The sequence below is a fragment of the Hyposmocoma kahamanoa genome, unplaced genomic scaffold (assembly GCF_003589595.1).
Source record: "Hyposmocoma kahamanoa isolate Upper Pololo Valley unplaced genomic scaffold, ASM358959v1 173639, whole genome shotgun sequence".
Classification (NCBI taxonomy): Eukaryota; Metazoa; Arthropoda; class Insecta; order Lepidoptera; family Cosmopterigidae; genus Hyposmocoma; species Hyposmocoma kahamanoa.
This window is the reverse complement of record NW_020653660.1, coordinates 25,700-35,487: the sequence shown is the minus strand read 5'-3', so window position 1 is coordinate 35,487 and position 9,788 is coordinate 25,700. Positions and strand designations below refer to the sequence as shown.

General features: G+C 36.3%; 1 non-coding gene across 1 annotated transcript; it reads right to left on the bottom strand.

Moving 5' to 3' along the window:
- Positions 1 to 3,166: 3,166 nt before the first annotated feature.
- On the bottom strand, positions 3,167 to 3,238 carry Trnag-ucc. The gene has a single exon. It is a non-coding gene; the product is annotated as a tRNA-Gly (tRNA).
- Between the last annotated feature and the right edge of the window lie 6,550 nt (positions 3,239 to 9,788).

The window sequence follows — 9,788 nt, the reverse complement described above, 5'->3', positions numbered from 1 at the left end:
ACACAAGTATAGGCGCCCCCCTGCAAGGGGTGTTCTCCCTTCAGTCGGCGCGGCGCTGCGCCGCATGACGGTTGCCAACGGGCAGTTTATCCGAGTGACAAAAATAACCACCAAAAACCAGCCACATATGATTTTTGTTATCTAATTTCCATTTCCAAAAATAAATATTTTTCTTTTCTGTGTCGTTTCAAAAGAAAATGTATAGGCGTTCTAAATTTAAAATCGCATTGCGGTTGACTTTAAAGCGTCTGGCTTTGGCATTACAACAAAAATTCATTTGCCTAACTACCTTTCTTTTTTCATTTTTTTAATGTGTGCGCTTTAGAATGGAGTAATGTGGTCAATTTGTGAATGCCTTGGATAATGACTGATTTATTACAAGTAAGTTTTATCGATTGTTACTTTCTTTACTTAGCTTTTGTATAGTGTTCTCTGTAATCTTGAGACTCACTAAAAGAACCTTGAGATTTTTTTGTGGGTCTATCTCTACATAAGTTGATATAGAATGCATTAGTTAGTGTACATAAGTGACATAAAATACGATCAACAACCATCGGTCGGAACTTTGGAACGTCTTAACGTCAATGGCATAGAGTTCAATTTACAAACTATTTTAATAAAATGAACTTATTGAACATCTTTCAAGATGCTATTTCTTTTTTTCGTAGCCAGAAAGTGTAACGGTCAAAAAATATTTACTGAGACCTATGTACATTGTGGTTGCTGTATTTACCTTAACGATATTGCCTAGATAGTTTTAAAAGTAGACTAAAGAAGGATCCACTATCTTTCTATCAGGTGAGATTGTAGACAAAGATATATTAATTAGTCACTAACTTCCCGCGTTGGGTTACCGCATTGCCCAAAATATTTCCTAATAAAATGCCTGTATGCAGAAGTCTAGCCGTAAAAGATAGTTGAATCAGTCATCTGATTAATGAAAACGTCAAAAAATCTAATTTCTAAGAAATTGTTCAGGATTCTTATTTTCGTACGAATTGTCAAAAAGAATCATCTGAAGAGTCCAGAGAAAGAATGATCAAACTCACTTGAAGAGAACTTTAGGAAAAATTAATTTTTATTTTGGAAAAATGTTGTGTGTGTAAAAAAAACATGCAGAAATGCTACCTGAAATAAAGTCAATGTTCACATAATGTGTGTAACCGTATGTAATCAATTTTACCTAAAAAACCTTTATAAATCTTATTAAACTTTTCTACCATATAGTCTCAAACATTTTATGCCTCAAACAAAAACATAATTTTTCAGAATATTCAACCTTATTGCCTTTTCCTGATTTAGGCAAATACGTTCAGCGTTTAACGAAGTAGATGGTGCATATTGATGATTAGGCTGATTTATAAGTTCTACAGTAGACGTACAAGCGGCTACAGCGCCGCTGTACCCCCAAAATGGGCACCGATTTATACGCTATGGGTCCTACAATGGTCGTAAATGTGTGTTAGTACGAAGATACAAAGGAGCGCACATTAACCGCTTGCATAAAGCGGTAAATATGTGCCTAAGTAATACAAATGTGCTATGCGATAATGTGCGCCTAAGTATCTAAATAAGTTTATGTTTTAAGTGACTTTGATCGCTTTTTCTTTGGTCTCTTCATATGAATGTTCTCTTAGGTAATAAATTACCTAAATGATTATCACTAATATCAGGTTTCTTACCACGGTATGACTTCTTTTTATTTTCCCGATTGACTGAGTCAACCCGTGACCATGGAGCGTGCAACCGTTCCGAAATATCGGGAAAATAAAAAGAAGTCATACCGTGGTAAGAAACCTGATACTAGTGATAATCATTTAGTGAATAACCACGAAAGTCTTAAAATCTATATAATAAATTACCTTACAAAATCGCCGTTAAAAAAAATCTCTGTAAAAGAATTTATGAACTTTAAATTGTAACGAATTCAGTATTTTCTATTTTTATTCTAATTTTTACCGCAATAACATACTCTTGTATAATTGTTATCAACTTATGACGATCCTTGATGGAGAATGATATTTGATATGTAATTTAATGACAACAATATTATATAATGAATTGTTAATTTCCTAATTATTGTGTGCTTTTCTTATAATTTTCCTTTTTGTCTGACGATCTCAATATAATTTCTTATACTTTGACATGTAGTGCAATTTATACTGTAATGTTATATTTGAGAAATAAATTAATCTGAATCTGAATCTGAATCTGTTAGAAATGTGACATAGCTTTTCTCTACAAAATACGATTGTTATTATTATTATACATATAGTTGATTCACCAACTCTGTTAAATTTATAAATAAATTTCGTTTGAATAAAAAGAATTACGAGAAACAGTTTTTTCAACGTTCGTTATCTTTACACAATAATACTTTTTGAGTTTGACACGGATATTTTTAGTATCTCGGGATAAGCATCCACAGCAAATTATTTAGTAGTAATGACACGGCTTAGCGGCCTAGTGGGGTGAGTCGAAGCCTGTAATCGTAGGTTCACATCCCGGTTAATTAATTTTGTTATAATTTTCTTTAGTTTTATGTACTAATTTGTTTAAGCACCTATATGGTTAACCATTCGCTTTTGATTAAAAAATGCGTTTATTTTGTATTATATAATATTTAAGACCGTTCAACCTATTTTATTAACATTTAAGTGTAATATTTGATACTCATTGTCTATAGCATAGTTCAAATTTTTTCTGTATTAATAATTCATATTGTAATGACTTGTCTATACCAAACAAAACCACAAATTTTGCTATTGTTAGGCGAGTTAGAAAAAATCTAAAAATAACGCGTCTTAAAACTAATTGTGATTACAGCTTTATCAAATTTTTTTTTCAAATTTTGTATTTATAAAACTAATATTATAAATACAAAAGTAATTCTGTTTGTTACGTATTCACGTCTAAACCGCTGAACCAATTTTTAATAACTTTTGGTGTACAGATACATGGGACCTATGAAAAGGACTATTTTTGTTACAAAAATAAATCTTAAAGTGGTTTAATAGGGAATGAAAGTTTGGATGGACACGCAATAAAACTATGATAATATGAATAGTATACAGTAGGTTACTCAAATAACCTACTTAATTATTATATATTTTATTACAAACGTTCGCCGTTATAAACCTGTGAAGGAAGCGTAGACAAAAAAAAATGCGTTGGCCGAGAATCGAACTCGGATCAACTGCTTGGAAGGCAACTATGCTAACCATTACACCACCAACGCATGTGGTTATCGATCTAAAAATATCTATTCATTATAGTTGATTTTAATTTAACGTTCCAGTATTGAGCCTCGTTTGGACTAGGCTAGTTTAGATTAGCAAGTAGTTAACTAATTCAAAATCGACTTATACCACGATTATTTATTAAAGAAACAGTAAAGTTCCTTGTGAAATAGTTCATCCAGAGAAGCGCAGTCACTATATTTATTTATACCACCAAGTGGTAAAGTTAGCATTACTGCGTTCCGGTTTTGAAGGGTAAGGTACTGATGAAACTATAGTCAACTTTATATGTCTGAGGGTGACAGACGCAGTGGTAGTGCCCCTAAAGACTTTAAATGACTGATTGGCACTGCAACTGTTATGGGTAGGCGTGTCGGTTACCAGCACGTGAACGACTTCTCTGTCCCATTACTTGATTTTAAAAACGACAGGGCTAAAGAATTGAAAAACTTCAAAGCGAGTGAAAATCCCAACCCGCCTTTACGGGGAGCTATATGAAGTGACATGTATATGTTAACACAGTACCTAAAACACGAATAAATAAAGCTACAGCAAATAACCATTGAATATACATAACGATTGACTTAACTGTTTAGTTAAAGATACTTCTCGTGTTTGCCATCCCGCACTAAACCCTTTTGGTTAAATTATTTTAGCCAATAATCTTAGTACAGAAACTAATACTGAAACAGCCGACCTCAAAATTTCGTGGAATTATATCTATTTGCCAAGTTTTATTGAAATTGGTTACCGGAAAGCACGCGAAACCGGATTCTGGAATAAACTGTAGAACATTTTTTTTACCTCCTTTTTAACCTCCTTTTTTTGAAGTCAGTTAAAAATGAACTTCTATTTTCACGTTTCACTATTTACAACTTTATTGTCGTGCATTATGTGTCTGCCTTGTGGTATTTGATCCTATTAATACAAACAAGTTACTGGCACTTCTTCACGTATATCAAAGATGGTTTAAATGTAGAAAAGACCTGCAGAGGTTTTTTGATGACATTAAGTGACGGGGTGGACAAATCATAAGTCTGGTGGTAAGCGTATTCAAATTGCAAAGACCCGAGAGCGTTAGGTGTTGGCTTATACTCCGACTCTGCTCCTCATCACCTCAATCCCCTCGTGGTGGCTGCTTCAATTACGTCCCCCTCAGGGAACACCCCATCACGTTCGTAGGACCCGTCGGCCAAGGAAAGTCCTTAGCGTTGATGACCCTGCCTTTCTCGCCACTTTAAAGGCCAACAAGACCTCTAATCAGTCCAACCCACACGTACAAACCGTTCTCACCAGCGAGGTTGTAGAGTCGCTTCAGAGCGTGCACTAGTAGATTCTCTCCAACACACCCTTCTGATGGAAGTCCCCTGTAGCGCCCTAAGCCGAGGTCCGTGTCCAATTGAGCTCCCTCATGCCCGGTACGGAGTTTTTAATTCACTTTTAGTTTATTTTAACGTTTATTTTAAGGGTTACGAGACTTCAGCTCGCTCTTTTATCCCGTGACACTCATAGACCTAAAGTTCAAGTCTTACGTGTGTGTAGTTTCATACGCTTCTGTAGTTGCTCACATTATAATTTTAGTAGCAGTAGAGGTCCAAGTGAAAGAATTCGTCCAGGGAAGTACTGCCACATTACCTATTTCTGCCGCCAGGCTGTAATGTGAGTGGCCCTCAGATCTTTACGATTGAAAGCTCGCTTGAGCGTCACTGCAACTGTTATGGACAGGCATGTCTTTTACAACTGGCGCACGACTTGTTCGTACCGTCGCTCATAATAAAAAAAAATAGGTATAATAACACTATCTTCCTAGACGAACAGTGTAACTGAAACAATTAACTATAACAACTGTCCCGTGTGTTTTACTTTGTCAAAACTAAACTTGAGACAGCATGTTAATGCACAAAGCATTAATATTAATCAACGTTTGTGCCATCGAGCGAGAGACCCCAACCCCCATTAGGCCAGAGCAGTAGATTAAGGCCCAAAGCCTCTCATTAGGGGAGATTCGTACCGACCATAGATATACCGACCAGTGGGATGTATAAAAGTTATTTCTGTGATTATAATCAATAGGAACATCCTATAACTTCCTGTTTTATCACTACAAATTTGTAGTGAAAAAATAGCAAGTGTCTGGCTATTATGGCATATTCTTTTCTGGAAACCTTTGTTCCAACAATCCGATTGCCTAATCTGAAAATAAGCCTAATATTCGGCGTAAAATAATAATGTGCCATACAACAACACTAGTATTGTTCTATGCAAGACCGAAACGAGATTAACCAGCCTTGGTCTTGGTCTGGCACACGTGGTTTTAGTACTGATTTTGGTACTGCACACTAAGTTATGATTTTGGGCTAAGTTATGTTGAAAGAGCCTCGCAAGTGTTTTTTTTATCTTCTTGCTACTTATCAAAATGTCACATTCTGTAATTCTTACTCCAAAAATATAATCAATGACACAATAGATTTTTGGTATCATAACAACCAACCAACTTTGTCGTTAGCAGAAACGGTGGTTTTACTATCGATAGCAGAGAACATCTATCAATATTGATTTGAATTTAAATGCACTTCAATATTTAACACCTACGTCTGAGTTTCACGTAACTCTCGCAGATCGCTGGTCTTGCTTTTCCTCTTTAATCTTGCAGGTCAACCTCGTTCTTGGTCTTGATATAAAATTGCAAAAATGCAAGACCAAGACTACAAAACCAAAACCGATTTTGGGCAACACTACGCCAATCACATGGACTTAAGCCATTTTATTTTAATATCAAGTAACGGGACGAACAAGTCGTGCACCTGATGGTAAGCTACACGCCTGTCCATAACAATTGCAGTGTCAGAACTTTAAATCGCAAAGATGTGACGCACTACCACTGCGCCCGTCACCCTGACACGTACATTGACAAGTCCTATGTGTACTGTAATTTCACTTGTCGTCAGAAACAAGTAAGATGGCAGTACTTCCCTGGACGAACCCTTTCACAAGAAGCTCTGCTGCTACTAAAACCTATCAGTCATGCCTACGACCTTGGTCCTCGAAGTTGCGAAAGGTATTGTTACTAAATATTTACAGATGTACGTAACTTGGAAATTAAATTCATAGGTACAAGCCGCTACAGGGATTCGAAATATTCAACTCTTAATAGAGAAGCAACCGCTCTTCCACTGTACACAAGTAGCTGTATGCAAAACAAGAAAGCAACTACAATATCACTAAACACCCCGCTTGCTCTATGTAAACAAACCTGTTCCGTAACAATGGAACATTAATTGTTCTTATTTATGACATGTTTATTTAAGTCTGAGCTAATTAAAAAACACTTGAATAACTTAAGTGTGGGATAACACTTCAATTAATATTTAAATACCATCTAATACAAAACAGTGTAAAGTCAAAGTCACCATCTTTAAGTCAAGACTCGTCGAGACCGAATGAGCCCAAACACGATACTGTAAGTCTTTGAGAAGCTGTTTGCAGCATCAGATTGAAGTTATCACAACATTGTCATCAGATTTCCATCACATCATTTCAGCCAAGAGACAACCACTGCTGAACATAGGCCTCCCTCAAAGAATGCCACAATCACCAGTCCTACGCCGCTTCCATTCAGCGGATTCCCGCTGCCTTCACCGGATCATCAGTCCACCTTGTGGGTGGTCTGCCCACGCTGCATCTTCCAATACGCAGTTACCACTCGAGAACTCTTCGACCCCATCGGCCATCTATTCTGCGAGCAATGTGCCTTGCCTACCGCCACTTAAGTTTTGCAATTCTTAGGCTATGTCGGTTACTTTGGTTCCCTTGCGGATATCCTCATTACTGATTCGATCTCGCAATAAAACTTCGAGCATAGTCCTTTCCATTGCCCTTTGAGTGACCTTGAACCTTTTTACTGAGGCCCATAGTGACCACGTCTCAGCGCCGTAAGTCATCACTGGCAACACACACAGGTCGAAGACTTTTGTCTTGAGACACTGTGGTATTTTGGATAAGAAGATATGGCGTAATTAGATTATCATCATCAGATTTCCATAGATTAACTGTTATAAGACGATCCGACGAGTGGAGGTAAACTAAGTATTCATTTTATGACCGAAACACCTACACTAATTGAAAAGTCGAGTACCGTGTTCAGTGAGTAAGTAATAGGTACGAGATTTTAAGATCTAATTATGTAAGTTAAGTAGCTGTAGAACTCCTTGCGAAAGCGGTTACCCAGGGAAATACTGCCACCTTACCTATTTCTGCCGCCAAACAGTTATGTTAGCGTTACTGCGTTTCAGTTTTGAAGGGTAAGCGTGCTGTGAAAATACAGACACATGGGACTAGTTAACTTATGTCTCTGGGTGACAGGCCCGGTGGTAGTGTTCCTCAGATCTTTGCGATTTAAAGCTCTGAGTGGCACTGCAGCTGCTATGGACAGGCGTGTCGCTAATACCAATCATTAGGTACCATAAAAAAAATACACATCTACAACACGTCTACTGTATTACTTGTTGTACTCAATTTTAACAAAACATCTACTTAGTACACAATAGTGTTGACTATGTGTGTGGTCATTTTATTACCTATTATTTTTTTATTTTTTTTATTTATTTTGGGTTTAATTTAGTTTTATCTTTCTTTTTAAATTTCTTTTCTTTTTTTTGGTTTCTATTCTATTCTAATATTATTGCTCTATTGAATATAGGTACATAATTTGGAGTTGATTTAAAATTGTCTGTTTGGGGATGAAAGGGAGATAAGTATTTTATAGTGAAACAGGATGTTTTGGGGCAGTTGAAAAATATGCTGTTTGCAGTACACTTCTGTTTAAACATAGTCACAGATATCATCACGTGACTGACGATGATTACAATAAGCAAAAAGAAGACCTTTTTTGTTATTTTTTTATTTCTTTTGCTTTATCTCTGTCTCTCTTGCGGTTTTTTTATAATACCAAGTGACGGGACCGTCCATAACAGTTGCAGTGCCACTCATAACTTTAAAATGCAAAGATCTGAGGGGCACTGCCACTGCTCCCGTCACCCTGAGACATAAGTTGACAAGTCCCATGTGCCTGTAATTTCACCGGTTGTTTTTATTTATTGTATTTGAACCCCTGATGCAAGAAGGTATAATAAGTCTGAAGCCTTTTCTAGGTATTTTTTTATTACTGTTTGAAGGCTAATTTAACCGGGATAGTTCTTAGCTATTTTGATCATTGAAGCATTTTCTTTTTAACCTAGACGCAAAAATAAGAGGATTATGTTTGAAGACTTTATCAGTCTATCTGTCTATGACATTGTAGCTTCCAAACGGCTTTTTGTTTTATTAGTCAATCTTGAAAAGGTTTTTTTTTTATCTGAAAGGCTAAATAATCGTAATAGTAATCAACTATGTTCGATGAACATCGGTTCAGCTTTTTATAGATCATCAGCTCTTTTCTCTCTCATCTCGGAGATCTCACTCATAACATTAATATTGAAGTAAAACGTAGTACAGAAAGGAAAACCATTCTTATCTTCACAGTGTAAAGATGTTTATGGCTTAACAAGATGCCGGGTTTAGAACAAACAATAGTTACCAAGTAAGTACCTTAACAGACTCCCCTAGACGACACGTAATGGAGGTTCCATACATTGTTACAAGTAGGACGCAGCTCTAGGTGCAATCACTAGCTACAGAATAAACCCTTTCTACTAGAATTACAATTTGCAATGGGTATACTTTGGTCAATCGTGTAACTTACAAACTAGATACGAGCCCAAATCTTCCGCGGAATTTTCGCGTACGCTCGAGAATGCGCATTAAGTTCAGACCATAAAGTTCATTATGCTATGTACAATATCGTTACAAATATTCGCTTCCATCCCATTTCGCCGCAATATAAATTGAGCCTAAAGCGCTGTAAGATACGTAGGAAGTAGTCATTCTTCGAGAGAAAATCTTAGCACCAGGATTTGTGATCGATGCCAATGCCATCTAGCTTGCGTGACGGAAGTAATTATGTCTTGGTAGTAGAAAGTGCTTTTGTTACGTACATACATATATACTTGACGCCTTTTTCCCTTTTTTTGTTATAATATTTATTTTACTTCTAATTGTCCGATCGACTTAAAATTTGATATTCAATAGAAATCCGATAGCATAGCACAAGGAGTATATAACTTAAATATAAAATATAAAATTCCATATCGCACTTTATTGTGACTGTACATACAGTACGGTCTTAGTAGTTATGGGAGGACCTGCAAGTCTCACTTGTATGACGTACATGAGCTCCAATCAAGAATTCTTAAAACCATTGTACCAGAGAAATTTAAGAAGGAATTTAGAAATAACTACGAGTTGTTTAAGTTCTGCAAAGTCCTACCCGTGAACGAAAGAAGAAATTACATGTTACTTATAGAACATTTCTATATCATGGATTTACAAGTGCCTAACAGATCCAAAACTAACTATTCCGAGAACTCATAACATGTCCGGGGAACATCAAAACAAATACATAAATCCTCGAATTATTAATGATCTTCCTAAAGCACTAAAAGACGACCTTAA